This window comes from Capsicum annuum, chromosome 10 (genome assembly GCF_002878395.1).
Source record: "Capsicum annuum cultivar UCD-10X-F1 chromosome 10, UCD10Xv1.1, whole genome shotgun sequence".
NCBI classification, from domain to species: Eukaryota; Viridiplantae; Streptophyta; class Magnoliopsida; order Solanales; family Solanaceae; genus Capsicum; species Capsicum annuum.
Genome location: NC_061120.1, coordinates 115,244,133 through 115,263,582, shown reverse-complemented (window position 1 = coordinate 115,263,582; position 19,450 = coordinate 115,244,133). Strand labels below are relative to the sequence as shown.

Genomic DNA, 19,450 nt, shown 5'->3' with positions numbered 1-19,450 from the left:
CACTTTCAAACCATTGACTTTTTTCTTTCATTGTTCTCAAATCAGATAAAATGGACGTCAAATAATTCAAATTTGACGATTCTCCATGCACCCATTGTCCCAAAACAAAAGGCGCTTCCTCATCCAAAGTGATCCCATTTTCATTTGCAATGCTTGAGACTTCCTTCTCTATTCTCCGTTGTGCTTCACATACCTTTCTTTCGGTGTAAGGAGATAGAATTTCATTTATGGAAGACATTCCCGATGAAGAAGGTGAATGGGGAGGCACTGGAATAATGGAATTAGAGGGTATCCCCAAAGTATTGGGGGCAGAGGGGGACAAGGGGGGAAGCTTATCGAGTTATACAATGGGCTTAGCCCTTCTTCCGCTACCCCAAGAGAGGGAGATTCATGACTGAGAGTTGTGCGGGAATAAATCTCAGCCAAAGTTTTCATCTTTTTCCTCTTATTGGAATACATCCTGAAAAAGAAGATAGAACCATTTGCTACCTTTGAAACTTCGGAGATTCTATGGGAAATTGAAAATGGCAAAGTAAGCTGTGGCTTATAAATAAGAAGATGAGGAGATAAGGGGCGAAGGATATTCATGATATTCGGATAGATTTCTATTCATTCGCTCTGCGAGTTGAGCGGTATATCGAAAAAAAGAAGCGACTACCTTACTTAAGCAATTCTTCTTATTCTTCTTGAATTGCAATCATTGAGTTCGGATTCAGATCCAACCAGCAAGGCATACGGTCTTGGACACTTAACCAAGCTCTTGATGAGCAGTATGCTCCTTCACCTTATTCTGCTCTCCTCAGCCTTCGGTTTGGGTGTGGTGAAGCAAGGGGTCAGTGAGATCGACCCCGATCAGTGTAGTTAGATAGTTAGAGTTAGTAGTTTCTTCAACAATTCTAGTTCTTATTCACTGGAAATGCTTCCTTTACTGGAGCAGGTAATGGAAATGCTGAAGTTTGAGCTTGTCTTTTCCTGTCTTCTCTGCCTTTCCCACTCCACCTTATTTGCTGCAGGGAGGATACGATTGTCAAAGCTGAAATCCCATTCAATTCATAGAATTTCGCCTACTATCCTCTTACTTGCACGCCTACTAACTAGAATGAGGACGGTTAGACTAACCCCAAAAAAGAACTCTCACTCGAGAAAGCAACCCCCTTTTTGCCTCTCTTGCTTGATTTATCTTTCATCTCAGTATCTTATCCGGATTGAATGTATACTATCCCCCTATCGGACTAAGGGTTTTTATCGAATATTGCTCTCTCTACCTGAATTCAATCAGTAAGAAAAGAAATATGGAATAAAGAGTGAAATTCCATAAAATATGTTCCACAGGGCACCTGTTCAATAAATCAGGACAAAGCGATTGATCCAGTTGAGAGCGTAGTGTAGGAGACAGGTAAGATAACCGTCAATGGATAAAAGCCTCTCATTATTATTATTTCACTTTTATGCTTCAATCAGGCCTATATTCACCTTTAAATGATACCAATTGAGATGGCTTTTTCAGGGACTGGCCTCTTCCCTGAGACAATCCCTGGGATTCAAAAGAGAGAGAAGGAACTTTCTGTGTCCTATGCCATCATCACTAACCATTCCCTTTATCTTTGCATTTCTTGATCGTTCGCTCAAGAGACTGACTCTCTCTTTCTCTGTATTTAAACACAATCTCTTGAATTTCAGTAGCAGAGTGAGTCTTTCTGCTCGTAGTTCCTCTCTTGTTAGTGTACTCGTGGTACGGGTTTGTCATAGTACTCGTGCAACAGCGCTGACGGCAGCTTTTAGCTATTGTGGGAGAGATTGATTGCAAAGATCACTAGAATGAATGGTTGAGACAGAGAGTGAGGGAAAGCTCAGACAAGTTATCTCGTGATCCGATCGAGTTGAAGCGGATCGATAAGAAGAATCGAAGACCTACCAAGGTTGAAAACAGGAATGTGGTCAACCACACTAAGATAAAGAGCAAGGGCAGGACCCTCAGGATTCCTGATGAAGTCAATCAAAGAGGGAGTTCTCTTATGGACTGAGTGAAGACTCTACTCTTTCTATACTCTCTTTGTCTGCTCCTCCTGGTCCCCGTCACGGCCTTAGATTCATTGGTGATTCCACAACATATCTACGGTATAGATGCCTTGCCAGCAAAAAGAAATCCAGAGTCCCTATCGCCCGCCCAATACAACCTCTCGAGATTGGTTCTTCCGAAGTTTCCAAATTTGCTTTAGAGATTGAGCAAGTGTCATCAGTCTAGGATGCGGCGTTCGGGTGATGTCTACCAGAATAACAACCCATAGCCTAGTTGAGCTCAAACCCTCTTTGACAAGTTTATAGACTCGAACACTCATGACTAGCTTTTCTGCTCTCTCTATTGACATCTCATAGTGTCGACTCTCCGACAACCTTGCCTAAGCCTTCCTCTTTTTATTCAATGCTTGATAGCTTTCTTCATGCGGCATGACACGTCTATCTTTGACACTCACCAGTCAGCTAAAAGACGACTGTTGCGAAGCAAAGGGTTGAAAAAGCACCACAAGGGACGGGAACGACGTCCTGACTAAACAAGAGTTTCTTCAATTTGGTTGAAAGTCATAAAGAAGGCATCGGATAAGCAGCTAACATAAGCTACTACCATACACGCATCCCGTGGGCGGCCTTCAAAGGCTATCATTCATAGGACGAGACGCTAATCTACACCCGTACATTCCAACCTGCCTCCTTGGGACTTAGCTCTGAAGATGAATTCCCAGTTAGCCGATTACCTTGCCCGGTTGGGAGAACAGTTAGAGATAGGAAAATATGCTGACACCGAACAGTTAAAGAATTCTTCTTCACTTCAAGACTGCCAGCCTATTAGCTTTGAGCCAAAGCAGACGCTACCCATGGAGAGCCTTTACCTTTGTGAACATGCCCATAAGACATGACAAAAAAGCCTAAAATTGGGCTTCTAGATGCCTTACAATAAAGAAGCCCCGGCCCCTCGATGTCTTACACGTCTTCTTCGACCCTGCCGATGTAGCTTTCTTTCTTCAGGTAGTGAAGTCACTCTGGTTTGTGTATGACTTGATGCTCTGAAGTCTGTATCTTACCCCTAGTTACAACATCGTATTCGACTTCTATTGTGGATCTGTTATTTCTTACGTATTTCTTTCCATTAGCTCTCCAAGCTTTCTATCTTTCCATTCCTTCCTAAACTTCAGTTGGTGTAATAGTCCCACCCCCAGTAAGGGGAATCCTTCCTAAGAAAGAATTTTTTCTGTTTTGTTGAATGCTTTTTGCTTGTCTAAGCATCCCCCTATCGTGCTAATAAGGTGCCTTTTCTTATTCTGAAATCTAGCCTTCTATGACCATTTTCTTTTGGTTTAGTTCTTATAGCTCTTGTCCCTGCAGCCCCTGATGGGTAATGCTCTTGGTAAGTCACTTCATCTTTCACGATCGATGGTAAATCCTCTTGCTTAGCCTATTTCTTTTTCCCTTTGAGTTCAATTCTATCAGCCTTTGAGTCAGCGCTTTCGCAGCCTGCCTTTCCATTCTTCGCTCTATTTCAATCATTTCTTTTGGTAGATAGAGTACTCGGGCATTCTTTTGTCTTCCCATTCCTGACGCTCTCATTTCGCGCATGCTCTTTGCGCTCTTGGCTTAACCACATCAAAGAGGAATCGAACCTCTTCCAGTTTTGTGATCAATTGGATGTCCCCCCTCCTCCTTCCTCTGTTAGTTTAGCTGCAACATTAGAAAGGTCGAAGTAAGCTGTGGGGAGACTTCTTTGAACTCGATTCGCCGTGCGTGATAGAATTGCTTAAAGTAATGGAATCCGAAGCTAGGAATGCAAGCTCTGAGGCACTGAAATAGAGAACTTCTATTTGGAAGCTCTAAGAGAAAATAAAAGTCCTTCGGGTATCGCCACGTGGACCGATCAGGAGCCAATACAATAATAGAACGTACATCATAGAGTACTCCCCTTTCTCGTCTAACGTCTAATAAGACTGGGTTCCAAAGCCCCTTTATTAAGAGATGGAGCAATCCTTACTCGACAGCTCAAAACTGACCAGTACAAAACCATGTGATCCGTCTACCCCACTGGCTTCTATGTGTCTTTTTTTTACTGGGTTATTTGTACCCAACTACATCATGGACTCCCCTCGGCCAATCCTCACTCAACAGCTCCGTCCTTACTTAGAAAAAGACCTAAGCTCTTGCTCTTGGTTCATCTCTTTTTTTCTACCTTTACAGCTCACTCTGTCAATCCACTAAGACCTTAGTGTTCACTAACAGCGGTATACAGTAAGTCAGTACAGGAAGGGCACGTGAAATAGACAACTACTTACTAGGCTAGGGTAGTAGTTTTTTCATCTTCCCTTTATTTTACTTTACCCTAGTGGAAATTCATTTTTCAAAGTTACTAGGTAATTAGTGAAGAGGTATATAAAAGTGACAAGCTTGGTGGAAAGCTCTTATCTTAGGAGGAAAGGCTAAGTATGCCCGAGTAGTCTTGATATTGGTTGGTTTGAGGTTTCATTAGTTTTATACTAACAAGCAAGCTTCGGCGACCACTCGACCTAGCGCGTTAGCCCCAGTACTATAGGGAAGGCCTATGCGAAGAAAAGGCCTGCCCATCATCAAAGCAAGCCCAAGTCCATGCAAGAAGGCCCTCCAGATCTGTCCAAATTCAAAGCCCGTCAAAGGCATATGGAATCATGCAAAGGATCTGAGCCCATCCAAATGATGTTCAGCGGGCTAAACCCAAGTAGCTCTGGCCCATGATCCAAAAGACCCAAAACTAGTTCATCATGCTATCCTTACCTTCTAACCAATCGGCCAATCACACTATCCTTACCTTTCAACCAACCCCAATCCTTTTACCCATTAACATCTTAGAAGATTTCACAAAACCTTTATCACTTAGTTTTCGACTTTTTGAGAATATCTTAGCTGATGAATTAGTAGTTGTTGTTCTTGTTTCTTTAGTACCCTTAGTAGTTCCTATACCTGTCATGCTCCTTGGATTATTTACAAGTGGTATTCAAGATCTTATTTTTGCAACTTTAGCCGCTGCTTATATAGGTGAATCCATGGAGGGCCATCATTGAAATAGTCTTTTTTAGCTTAGCCCACAGCAATGAAAAAATGTATATGGTGGGTGGAATTACTTAACTTAGGGAAATAATAGCATAAGTAAGTATACATTTATTTAAGTAAGTAACCACGTCCTGATAGTCAGTATACACGTCATGATAGTAGGTATAAACGTCATGATAGTCAGTATACACGTCATTAGATCTATAGGGATAGGGATTTAATAGCTGAACATAATTTTCCCAACAACCAAGGAGGATCCTATCCATCAGGAGAAGAAGGAGGAGTAGGAGCTAGCCTTAGGGGCGGAATCGAATGATTAGGAGATAAACAATGAGACAAAGGAGAGCACTTAGATGAGTCAGCCAAAAACAAAGACCACCAAAAGTAACGACCACCAAGATAGGCATAGTAATTCGATCTTTTGATCACCCATTTTTGGAAAACCATTTTTGGGGGCTTCTGCCTTACACACAGAAGATTGGATTGCCTGAATCACGAGTCTTATATACTGTCTTACGATCACCTCATATTGATAAAAAGTCCAGAGAACAATTTTGGATGAAAATCAAGAAAGAATTTCTAGTCATAAAAATAGAAAGGTATGAATTGAGCAAGAAGTTCTTTCGGTTAAAACGCTGTGCGACTCGGAGGACATAAGACTTCTTGGTTAAGCCAAAAAGATTGCCGACTGGATGCTCCTACCCCACCATGCCTGGCCCTTTATCTTACCTTAAGAAGAAAGAGGAGGTATGAAGCATGGGACAGAATGCAAGAAGTGTATGATACAACAGATAACCTTAAGGAGTGGCGGCAACCCTCTTGATTGAACAACTTGAGAGAACTGTGCTTAGACGCTTCATAAAACCACACCGATCTATGAGAGGAGCTGATAGATGAGTAGGCTTCCCCTTTCAATTCACAGAATATAATCTGGGACACGATAGGAGTTTGTGTGTCTCGGTAGGAAAGATATCACCGGAGTATAGAACAAGATTGCCTTTTCTTGCTGCCATGTGGTCGACCTGTGAACAAGGTAAACCCAATGGGAACCAAAAAATGAGGGGTTACCGCATTGGACAGAAGACGATCCAAAAAGTGAAGGGTTACCCAGCTGAAGGAAGGGGGTGAGATAGGCAAGAGGTAGCTTGCTTCCAAGCCAGCCCGGCTGCGAGGAATCAAGAGAGCTTTGCCGGTGCTGACTTGGATCTCAGTTGACAGAATAAGGTGGCCAGAAGTGACGAGTAGTCATGGTCAAAGCTTGGCTCTAGCCGATAGGCTATCAGTAAGCTTGGCTACAGCAAAGCGCTTACCAAGTGCAAAGGAAAGGGCCATCGCCACTTGAGCCGTATGCGGGGGAACTCGCACGTGCGGTTCTTAAGGGGGAGAGCTAGTAGGAGCCATCCCATCCCAATAGCGTATATTTGGAGCTCAATATGAAATCCAATTTTCTTGCAATACCCGTTTGAAATAAGATCCTTACGAAGACCCTTTCTGGCCGTGTGAATGAAAACCATCTCATAAAATAAAGGAGAGCTGGGGAAAGTAAGGATAAGGCAAGACAACAGACCAGAGCACCGGCATAACAAAGAAGGTTATCCATTATTTTAGCTACGTGATTTCGGGATCAAACTCAATGAATTCTAGCATTACGGGTTAATCCGTAGACCGCTCTGGGTGAGAGACTGCATGGAAAAGCTCGATAAATGTCCTCCTATCCCGAGGTTAGAAATACTTTCCCATCACCTGTTAGCTCTACATGTGTGATGTTAGCGACATAAAGTGCGAATCAAAGTGCATATTTTCTAACGTTCGGTTATGCTTCTAATCCTCTCCTAGCTGCCAGAACTCCTATCAGATTGTAATCAAATCAATCTAAGAAGCAGAAGAGCTTTCAGTAAATTAAGGTATTTAGCAGTCCTAGTTAATGCAATAAGAGACAAAATCCTGCTGGAAATGAATAGAAAGAACCCGCTTTTGCTTTCTGCTTTCTAGCTATGAAGTCGCTTTCTGCTTTCTAACTATGAAGTCGCTTTCTGCTTTCTAGCTATGAAGTCACTTTCTGATTTCACTTCGGCCTTGTTAGATAGAGTCTCACTTTAAGGTCGAGTAGCTTCTTGGTTTCCAACACTCAATCGTCTGATGGTGTCCTATCATAGTTCTAAGGATTAAGAATGGTTGGTAGCTATATCGAATAAAAAAGCACTATATGAGGTTTGTAGTTCATCAATGAAGAAAAGTGTATATAGACTGCATATTTCCATTGTTGCTAGACCTAATAGATTTCCTAGGGTTGCTATAGCTAATAGATATCCTAGGGTTGCTATAGCTAATAGATTTCCAACAGTTTGATTCATTTTATAGTACTTTTCTCCCCTTACCTCAACAAAGAATAGAAGGAGGGACCTCACCCTTTAGATCTACTTTAAAAGGTCCGATGACCCTTAACCAACAACAATGCATGAGAATGAACTCCTACAATAATGCATGAGAATGAACTATACCCGCTGCCTCAGTCACTTTTTTGATAGCTACATAATCCAGAATGAAGCATAAACCCATCCTATTTCGGTTGGGACTATACCTGCTGCTAAAATGAAGGAGACCATAATCCCCAATCCAACAGCCTTGAGAAGAGGTTCACTAGCCGGAATAGCTAATTCACACAAAGGTTCATTGCTCATAGCTTGGTTCACTGATTCTGACTGTGTCCTACTCACTCTTTCTAGAAACTTGATAACCTAAAAACCTGGTACTTGATGTTAGGGCTAGAAAAAAGCCTCGTAGTCTATGTTGGGGCAAAAAAGAGATGGGTCTGATATAGAGCTATGGTCCACCTTGTACCAAACAACACACCAGTCATAATAAGAGTAAAGTAAGGGCCAACATAACCCGGTCCACATGATACTACATCTATTAAGACTTTTTCAACATCCAATGGGTTATTCACTAAAGAACGATAGCCAGCCCCTAGACTTAATGAAGTGAATAAAGTTGTATCCGGTGAGATTTTACTTGTAATGTATTTGAATCCCAATTATTATTGAATATGGTAAGCTTTTCTAATTCGTTGTTGGAATATTCTAGTTCTTTTCATACACTATCTTCAATAGTCAATTTATTGAAGATAGTGAGGGTTCTGAGGTTAGCAATCAGCCTTCTCCGAATCGTGCATTGAGAATATTTCATCCCTGGTGGGAACACATATCGGAAAAAAAGGTCCATTTGACACTGATAAAGGAAAGCCTTTTCTATTATCGAATATGGTAGGCGGTTACTTAAGTAGTCTTACCTTGGATATATATCATTCTTTGGTTCTTAAATCATTAAATAAGTTTAGTCTTATATCATCCTGTGACCTAAGCAATTTCTATATAGAATTCTATTCATATTGGTATAAAGACATGTGCAACATATTGAATGGGCTTCAGAGACAAGGATTTCAGATAAATTCGAATATATTGGAGTTCATTAAGAATCATCGTGCTACTTTAGAAAAAGTAGGTCTTCTTATGCCAGGTATACTGGCACATGTGAATCTGAAAGAAGCCTATGATCTTCTGAGGAAATCTTAGTTCCTAAATAAGGATATAAAGAACGTTTGTAGCCTTAGTGATCTCTTTAAGGAATTAGCAAATAGGGTGCAGACAACTAGGTATGAAGATTTTATAATCAGGCTAGCATCCGCATATGAGGGTTATGTCTTTTATCTGCCTGCCTTTATGGACTTCCGTGGAAGAATCTACCGCAGTGGTATCTTGCATTTTCATGAGTGTGATTTAGCAAGAAGTTTCATTCTATTTTCCAACAATCCTCAAGAAGGAATCAACCAGTCAGCTAAGGACATAGTAGCCACATCAGCTGCCTTTAAGTATAAGAAATTCAATCTTTATGATGATGGTCTAAAATGGTATAAGGAAAACCATAGTTTGATCTATGCTTCTGACGAGAGTTTAATAAGCATCGCTAAGGGTGCTAGTGATCCATTTCAGTTCATAGCCAAGGTCCTGTGTAATGATAGAGTAGAAGAATCTAATAGGGTCCCAATAACTCAAGATGTTGTTGCTAGGCTTATCAGATCATGAGTTATTTATTGCTTAACGAAAAAATGGCTAAGAGAACAAATCTTATTCCCTACCCTGATGGGAAAATATAAGATGTGTACTTTTACTTGCTACAAGATTTTAAGGCATTTTTGCATGATCGAATAAATGAGAAATTACAGATGGAAATCATTGAATCTAAGTTAGATAGAAAGCTCATCAAAAGTCTATTCATGCCATTGATCTATGGGAAGACATTGATTAGCATGGAAAAGGATATTAGGCTAAAATATGGTGAATTACTTAGTCGAAAGGACAGCTATAACCTCGCAAAACTTAGCAATGAATTTGGGAAATTTAAATATCCAGACATAGTCTATTTAATGAAGTTGATAACTACCATTAGTTGGTTTTGTTCTGTAAGAGATCGACCAGTTGTCTATAGTGTACCATATTACACTACAAAACAGGATTATATGTCTTTCGTAAATGAAGAGATAATCATTTATGAAAGGACTACCAAAAAGAGACAACGGGTTACTCTAAGAGTACCTACTATGAATAGGGATAAGCAAATGACTCAATCCTCAGCATGCGCTAACTTTATTCATCAGAAGGATGCATACATAGCCATGAAAGTAGTGGAATCATTATTGAGTCAACGTGCACCTATATATACCGTACATGAGAATTTTCTAACAACTTTGCCTTAGGTAAGAATATTTCCTGATATCTTTTCTTCATTGATTAACTACTACCCTCATCCAGTGCTTTTTCATTCGATATAGGGTAATTCCATTCTCAATCCTTAGACCTATGATAGGACACCTAAAGATGATTGAGCTGTTGGCGACCGTCAGACGATTGTGGAATTAGCTTTCCTGCAACTCAACTCAAACCTTAAGGAAGGCAGGAGGTTGCGGAGTAATGGAAGATAGAAGGATTTTCACTTGATTAGATGGGATTGCTTCCTTTAGCACTCCAACGACTTAGGGATAAAAAAAAAGGTCATCGCCTGCCTCTATGTGCTTGAGTCCTTGTATAGAAAGAGACTTATTGGCTTGATCATTGAATTGAGAGCGTGGTAAATGCTTTTGACTCAATCTCCCACTGCTCTATCTCCAATAGCACGTAGCCGATAATGAAGACAGATATCAAGTTTGTGTGCAGTGAAGGATCTTTTGTTGTAGCCAGTCTTTACTAAAATCGGCCCAAGCAATGCCCCAGGACTCCCATCCCATGTCTTCTTGGTTGGACCAACCCAATCGGCAATTTTCGTGAGCAAGAAAAAGTCTCTCTTGGGAGCAGAGCAGTCAAAGAATGAACCAAACCAAATGAAAAATAGAATCCAAACTCTCTTGGATTGTTTTTTCGAAAGAATAACGAAGAAAGGAGATCTTCTTTTTGTAACAAGGAGGTGGCTAACCTATCGAAGGACACTATGATAAAATGAATAGCTGACGTGGTGAGAAGTGCAAAAGATAAAGATAAAGAAGATAAAGGGTCGGAGGAAGGATAATGTAAGTGGGTAGGTGGGATCACGATCGACTAAAAGGAAAGTCGCCCAGAGATATTGGTTCAAATCCAATTCGTGAGAGAGAGAACTGATAAAGATATGTAAGTAAGCGAGTTCCTCATCTATAGAGGTAGGGGCTTTGGGACTACTTCAATCGTCACTCAAAAAGCCCTCCACGGGACCGAAGGGAGTTCACCCGTATAGACGGGCAGACTTCCCCATGTTAAGTGGAATCTATGGCAGTCGTACTACTGACAGCTAAAGTACACTAAGAGTCGTTTACTTTTGACTTTCTTCACTGTAATAGTAATCCATTATACTAGCGATACTAACATTAATCTTTTCACCGGGATGAACAATCAAGAACCAGTGACTGCTAATGCTTAGGACTGGGAATTAGCACTTGCTTTAGTAGCTTCAGCTTAAGTAAACCCCTCCGACATGAAGTCAGAACTCGTCTGCTCACTAAGCCAAAGCCAGACATGCACATTCCATTTTGGTAATAGTCAGATGCCGAATCTCATTTGAATCATCATTTGTCAGGACTCTTCATCCTAAGTTCCTTAGCTTGGACAAAAGGAAGACCTGGTAAAGCATTCCCCCTATCTCTGCTAGAATAATCTCATGATCTAAACTCATTTCCACCTTCGTTGGACTCTAAACATGGGTTTTTCTAGCTTAAAGATCAACCCAATTCATGCGAGCTCTGTTTTAGCTAGTTTCTTTGCGGAGCCAGAGACCTGGTGGGGGTATGTGAAAGATTTGGTACATGCCTTGGGCAGACTTTCTTATTCTATTTATTTCTTTTGGAGAAATAGGATCCCTGGACCCCTCATTTCGTCCTCCTGCTCACTAGCAATCGCCTTTTCTTTGGAAGGGCGTTGGATACGATCAAAAGCAATTTATCCCACCCATAACGAAGGTGCCTCAAGGTATACATTTTGGTAAATAAAAGATAAGAAGGGAGCTCCTATTTTGACTGAGAAACCTACTAAACTAGAGAAAAGAGCAGGTAGCGAATGATCAAGCAATGAAATCCTCCTTTGTCGACCTGAAGCTGAAGTGAACGAACGGAAGGAGTTGAACTATGTCCCTATTCCTTATGTCTTCTCATGACATGCGTACATCTTCCGCAACAGATTAAGAAATCAGGAAAAGATCCAATGCGTCGATAGCAGGTTTTGCTTTGAAAGCCTGATTCGGGACCTATAAGTGAGCAAGGAGCAATCTATCTTCAAACCACTCCCGATAGTCTGAGGATGGTGTACTATTTTTAGTTTCTCCATAGGTAATCTGCAACTCAAAAGCAAAAAGGTGCTTGCTTCTTCCTTCTTTGGAATACGGATAAGATTAGAAAGGCAAACAATGCAATAGCTTCGGTTAGAGCAAAGCCCAAAATGGCATAACCAAATTCTTTATATATATATTATATATTATTTATATATTTAGAATATATGAATATATAATATGAGTATTCTCTTTTACAAAGATCTTCCCTTGTTTCTTGATAGCCAAAATTCTCATCCCAGGCCGTGCCCCCCGCCACGAATATAGTGCAATCAGAATTGGGTGAAATTGAGTTCCCAGACATTCCACCCGAAGAAGACAGTGCGAATTGGGAAATTTAATCCATAAACAGATACCCGACCGACTTGGAAGTAAGATAAAGAAAAAAGAAGTCTCCCCAAAATTGGAACATATCTTACCCAGGTTTCCAGAAGATAAGAATGAAGGAAAAAACCATCTTTTCTTCCATCAAACGAACACGTAGACAAACTGCCAAAATAGTCATTTCCATTTTTTGACTTTTATAAGAACAAGTCAAATAATAATTATTCCTAGAGTTCAAACCTGCAATCTTCAGGTTATGAGCCTGATGAGTTGACCTATTTCTCTACCCCGCTTTTTCTCTTTCTTTTACTATTCCCCGCCTCTGATTCTATCTATGATCCTAGGTCTCTCGAGCAAAGTAAGTTGAACTGAGTTGAATCCTTTTCTTCGGGATTGTCGACTCGATTGGTGATTGAGCTTTCCCCTTTTTTGTTGTAGTTCGGATTTCGGGGGTGCCATGCCCTTACAGTAGTCTTTGTGAATAATGCAGGTGTGTGCAAGTCTTGCTTTCTATCTCCCTCTTTCCTTTGAAGTAGACTGAAGATCGAGTGTGGATGTTCTGATCTCTTCGTCTAGCCAAATATGCCCTGTGCCATCCTACTGACAGAGACAAGAAGAAAGACTCACTTGGGATACTCTGAGGAGGCAAGCTAAGGATCCTTCAAGCTAGTAAGTAGGTTCCTGATATTGAGTCAAGCCCCCAAAAGTTTCATCATATAAGTCGGCGTCTGCCCGACTAAGACCTGGTCTTCAATGCCCTTCCCTTTTTTCCTGTAAATAAATAAATCTCCTGCGACAGGTTAGCTATAGGAGTGCTGGAGTGAACCCAAAAAAGAAGTCACTAAGCTCACTCACTCAAGTTTTGTTATGTCCGTCTATGATCCACAGTTTCTACGCTTATTATATGATATTATGATTTCTCACTTTTGATTAAAGATTTGATTAAACTAACTTTAACCTACCTCAGAAAAACTAGTATGAGACCGACTTGAGCAAGTTAGCGACCATTGGTTCCAATATCGGAGATTCCCATTCCATAGGACCCCTACTTGATAACAAGAACTTAACTCATACTAATGAATCAAATCGTCCTTTATCAAATTATTGGTAATACAATGCTTAGCGATTTAGAATTTATGCGGAGGGGTCCTATTTATTTCCCTTTCGCTAATAGCATATCAACAAGTTCTTCAACAGCACCCGACGCGCAAAGTGCTCCACCTGACTTTGAGAAATTCTTTTCTAAAGTATGTGATGAATACACCAGGTGTGTGCATGAAGTCGGGAGGGTATTACCCCCGGAATGGACCATGCCTAAACTTGTTCGGACAGTGCTTGGGGATGACGCTATTCATCACGGCTTTCTTACAGATGCCTACTACAATGTGATGTTATGTGGCACTCATAGTTGGGGATGCAAGGAGATGCAGAAGTTTTTGGATCTAATCAACTATGTCTTCTAGTCTGAGAACTCATTGAAAGTTGGCAACCGTTAGACGATTGAGTGTTGGCGACCAAGAAGCTACTCAACCTTAAAGTGAGACTCTATCTAACAAGGCCGAAGTGAAAGCAAAAAACAACTTCAACGCTATAAAGAAGAAATAACAACTTCATAGCTATAAAAGCCTTAGCATTGAAGCAAGGCACCAGCGCGAAACGAGAGCGTCAGCTGAAGGGTGCAAGGCTCGCGCTACACTCTTGTAGAAGCAAAAGAGGATGCAATCCGAAAGGTTTCAGCCAACTGAGACCGTAGATTCTATTAGTGATTAGCATCCTCTAGCCCTTAGTTCCCATAGGCACCATTCTATGAAAGGCACTATCGACTGCTCTTGTCTTTATTGAGTACCGCACAAGGCCACTAAAAGGGCATCCTCTACCTATGCTCATCAGTAACTTCTTTCACTCATTTTGTCATCTCATTTCAGCTTTCAACCGCATTTCCACCATAATTTTTCTCCAAATGAGAAGATTTGGCTAGCCGTTCAATCACTCTCGATGGTCTACCATTTAGTTCAATCGTTATAGCAGAGCAAATAATGTGCCGATGGAAGGTAGCTTCATGCAGCATAAAAGAAAAGAGATTGACATTTGATAGCTCCTTGTTCTTTCCATCCAGAGGTGGTGTTGATCCAGCTAATGAGCAACTGCTTCATCTTTACCCACTTAGTGTACTTAGGATTTGAGGACTTCTTTTCATCGTCTGTGAATTGGTTGGGATGAAGCGAGAGAGAGCTTCTCGATAGAGGTAGTCAAGCTAAGAGCTAGAAAGTAGAAATTTGGTTAAAAGCCAGTAGCACGATAGCTGTTCCTCGGTCTCAGTCCATTCAGTCAAGCTAGAAGGCAAACCGGTGTAACTCCTAAAGCCCTTGTTGATTTAGTCAAAGAAGTGCCCTGCAACGGCCAGAGAAAATTCATCTTCCATTCCAGTATGGCACACCAGAAGAAGAAGGGCTGCTAAGCTAGATAGAAAGCCTTGGAACACCAAGACAGTAGCAAGTACGGCTACTGGAACACGATAAGGCGATGGTATAACCGTGGAATAAAAGCTGTGCCTCGACAAGAAGCCTCGCATCTAGCGTGTGGATTCCAAAGCTGTGACAAAACTGTGGGTTCATGACCTGCTTTACCCCTATAGTTTAAGAGTCTCTGTCTAGTTACAAAACTAATCCACTCGTGGAGTGCGTTTGGTATAGTAGTTGTGTGGTAGTTGAGACTCCGACCCTATCTCTTAAAGCTACGACATACCACCTATCCTCGCATTGGCTCTGCTAGTTGGCTTTTCTATCAAGGCATAGCATTCTATATACTCTTCCACCACGTCCAAAAATGGTATGCCAACACGTTTTCTCCTTAGCTAACCAAAGTTTTCTGATGGCAAGAAACGCGTTTGCCGTTAAAAGTAAATAGGTTTTCTACGCAGGTAACACCCTAGTTGGAAGACCTAGGTAATACGAGTAGGATATGTAATACGTCCATAGGGACGACGTCACACCAGACGTCCTGCTTTAACTTCCCCAATTCCAACTTAGCAGCAAGAGCACCTTCTTACCCCTTACTCAATATAGGGCCACTGCTCTATTCCCGAATCATCTGCTAATCCAATATTTTTATTCTGAGAAGAAGGAGTTGGGGAAAGAAGGAACCGGGGCGCCAGAAGGTCTCTCGCTCCTTTCTTTGATTCTATAGCCGATCTTCTTTAATCTAAAGCTGGTTCAATAGGTGGATTCACGGAGAACAACTTGAGATAGGAAAGGAAGAAAAGGCTTTTACTTTACTAAATAAGGCCAGTTCTTCTAAGAAATTAAAGAGCTATGGCTTTCGCAGGCAATCAAGATGCAAATCCCTAGCTAATGAATGAAAGAGCACACCTTATGAGCTGCAAGAGCTGATTTGTTCACAGAATATTTTTGAACACTTTAAAAAAAACTTTTCTAGATTCGAGCTATGGCCTGAGTGAGGTTGAAAACCGTTAGCAAGGCTACGAACCCTCTCGAAGGCTTACAGAAGGGTGCCTGCTTCCCAGATTAAGAGTATAAAAGAGAACCACGCACAGAAAGAGCCGCTAGATAAGATAATAGGGTACAGGGAATGGGAATGCGCTCTTTGAAAGAATAGTCTCAGGACTGTTGACTTTCCTTTCTGTGTTTACGCGAAAGAGGGGTTCTTCTCCATCAGGCTTTACGGCTAACGCTTCGATGGTTGGTGGCTTTCTGGGTTTTGATGCTTGTCTGTCTGGTCTGTGATTAAACCAATCAATATAATATCTCTTCGGTCTCTCGACTGTCCGGTTCTTAGTAGGTAGGTCAATCTATGTCTGTCCTTTCAGGTTCGATTGTCCTGTTTGTGACCAATGCCTGGGAATTTTCTTTTAATAATATGTTCGTATTTGATTCGAATCTTATATTCCACCCTTCCTCGTGAGGTGAGTGATTATTTCTTTTCCACTAGAGGAGTTCTCTTTGTTAGAAAGCCCTCTTGCTGCTTGAAAAGGAGCTAATTGACACTATTCAATGTCTCGAGTAGGCCAATAGCCTTTCTTACCTTTGCTGGTGCTTGAGTTGGATTGGATGAGGATTGAGGATTAGCAATTATTCTCCAGCCATTTTTAGGTTTTACCTGGCAAGTCTAACTAGATCTTTATCTAAACACAAGCAAAATCCGCACTAAGGAATGTTACTAATGGAACATGTAGGAATAATAGGTCCTATTCTTTTTTTATTGACCCTCATTTCAATTGATTGGATGCTTGAGCACTCAGAGATTTTCATGAGTTCCTCGTATATAATAAAGTATCTTCCGCCCCCTTCCACAACTATTTATATTTCCTATCGGGCTCTCCAATCTAACCCAAGGTCCAGTCATTATACAATGGATTAGTAAGAGAAAATTTGTATTTGTAGTAGAACGTAATTGCGAAGTCTTGATAGCCCCTCTAGCATTCGAATATTTCCTTGAAGCCTAGCCTAAGCCTAAATATGCAATGCAAGGATATTTCTAATTTTTTAGAAAAACCCCCAGACCAGACGTTTAGAATCAAACAAGTATCAACATTCTGCCTTCTCTGCTTCTGCTGGGGAATCATTCGGCGGGTTATATCAACAGAAGAAAAGAAGATATTTCTAGTTTTTTGTTGATCAGGCGACACCCGAATTTGAACTGGGGAAAAAAGGATTTGCAGTCCTCTGCCTTACCACTCGGCCATGTCGCCAAAATGCTACAAATACAAAATAGATGAAAACTTTCTCAGATTACTGAACTGCTTTTTTATCGTACTTGCACCTTGAGTTCTGTTTTCCTTAATTTTTCCTAAAAGTCAAAGAAATCCTAATCCTTCTTCCCTTTTGATTGGGTTTGATTCATCCTTTCAATTTCGATTGAGTCTATCTCAAAATTCATAATGTTCAAAACTTTCTCTTACCTTTCTATTGAACTCTATTGAAAAATCAAATGTGGATTTTCAGTCGCAAAATCCAAAATTCAACTTTATGAAAATAGGAACCATTAACTATTGACTTAGAATGCATGAACGATTCTTGGATTTGAATCTCCAATTTTTGTTTTCCTAATGACATAAGAAAATACAACTTGATATATAACTAATCAGTATGGATTTTTTCAATCAAAAAATCCTTCTCAATTATAATTATTAGCAATAATTATAACAACAATTATGAGTATATGTAAACACCCCAAGAGAAATTGTTAGATGGATATATATTATTTATATATGTTTTATTATTTATATATGTTTCCGATATAGAATTATCAGATATAAGAAAAGTATCATACTTCAATTTGAATTTTGAATTGAATCCAATCCCATCCAGCATAGGCTGGTAAAGTTCACTAATACGGTAGCAAGGGGAAGATGAACAATGAAGCTATGGCTGGATCTATTAAATGAGATCCTGGAGATAGGGTTGGGAGGTATGAGTCGATCGGATGCAGGGAAGCCCAGGCAATCCGTTCCTATCAGTCATTCGTCAGAAAGCGGTAGAGAAAGAATCAGATTTTCAAATTCATTGTTGAAGGCGTAGAGAGGAAAAAAAAGAAAGGAGAATTTTGGATAGCCATTTCGTTAATAAAAAATGGTGTAATTAATTGGACCAACAGCCCTCTGTCCAACAGACTATTTCCGTGCAACTATGCTTTCTGTAGTTCTCACTATGCCAGCAATAGGGAATCCCTCTAAAATCAAACCAGAACTCCCCACCCCAATTTGATATGTAGAACCGGAATGCTAGTTGTGTGATAGTTTGATTCCCCACAAATGAGAAGTCCCCAAGCTTGACCCTTCCCGCACAGGGGAGACTGGGTGGGGAAAGAACCCAAAAGCTATAATAGCAGTGTCGACACAGGCAGAGATGAAGGGATGAAAGATTTGACTTTGATATAGTCTTTCAAGCGTTTACTGCACTCACGCCCTTCGGCCCGTAAGTTGGAAAGAAAAGTTTGGATCGACCTCACCCTCTTACACCTGAATGGCAGATGCCCTTTTCTCATTACGTCGGATCAGATATGGATATATCAGGGTTGGTGTGGCTCCTGCAATGTTCCATATTTCTCTATGGGTACAGCTAACTCTCCATTATGCCTGAACAAAACCTGTACGCCGGCACGCTTTTAGTTCCGACTTGAACTAACACTTGCTTTCTTGCTTGACTGGCTTTCTGAACTTACAACTATCTAAAATGAAAGATGGATTTTACGAAATAACTCCCTGGGCTCGTCCCTACTTTTGATCTCGGCTGCTTTCCCTGAAGCGGTTCTCTCTTCAGCGGTGCAGGTCTCGGCTTTTCTCTGCTTGAACTGTGCTCGGAACCTATCTTTTATCTCAAGGTGCTTGCCCACCTTACAACAAAGGGCTCGGAAGAGTCAAGCACTTGACAAAAAGAAAAGAGTTTTCTCTGTGACTCACTGTGATCCGCTTGAACCATGATCGATCGTGATCGTGAGAATTGCCTAGAGCTTCTTGGCCCATGTGTCCCGAATGAACTAAATCGACCAGTATATGTGGCACGGAGGCTACTCCACTAGACTATAGATTTTGGTATGATATATATCTAATTACATCCGGCGTATGATTCACACTGACGTGTAAGCAAAATCAACAACATCAAAAACATCAGGAAAATGCATCACCGACCCCTGACCTACGGCATGGAGCTAAAAGCCTCCAACTAGGCGAACAACCAGACCAAGCCAGATGAGAAAGAGAGAAGGAAGGGTAAAGGGAAAAAAGAAGGATGAAGGGCATCTTTTGTCAGCGTAGCAAGGCTGGGAGCTCTAACAAAAAGAGGGTTTGATCACCATGATTGGGACACTTTGACGTGACCACCCGCCGCCCTCTCTATCCGCTAACTTCGGTACCCGGGGGAATTTCGCTCATATGCTGAAGAAAGAAAGCCCCTCTCTTATATGACATTTCACAAGAAATTTACCCAACCTGGAAAAACTACAGCCAAAACAACTTTCTTTATTTTGAGTTCTCCTCGTCGAAGTTGAAGAAGACTCGCCCCCGAGTCGTTAGTCTTTCATCGACCATAATAAGGAGAAAGATCAGAAAGATTTTGACCTTTCTGAACCTTATACTCAGCTGGTAGTTCAATCATCGTAGGCATTTTCACCAATGAGTTTGAGAACTTTGAATGGTCCATCAACTCTAGGCTTGAGCTTAACAAATTCTCCTTGCGGGAAAGGCTCCTTTCGAAGA

At 41.0% G+C, this 19,450-nt stretch overlaps 1 non-coding gene and 1 pseudogene across 1 annotated transcript; one reads left to right on the top strand and one right to left on the bottom strand.

Annotated features, from left to right (window-relative positions):
* The window catches only part of LOC124887785, a 14,114-nt pseudogene extending 4,216 nt beyond the window's left edge, over nucleotides 1–9,898 (top strand).
* A 6,975-nt stretch (nucleotides 9,899–16,873) lies between these two features.
* On the bottom strand, nucleotides 16,874–16,945 carry TRNAC-GCA. Its single transcript has one exon. It is a non-coding gene; the product is annotated as a tRNA-Cys (tRNA).
* Between the last annotated feature and the right edge of the window lie 2,505 nt (nucleotides 16,946–19,450).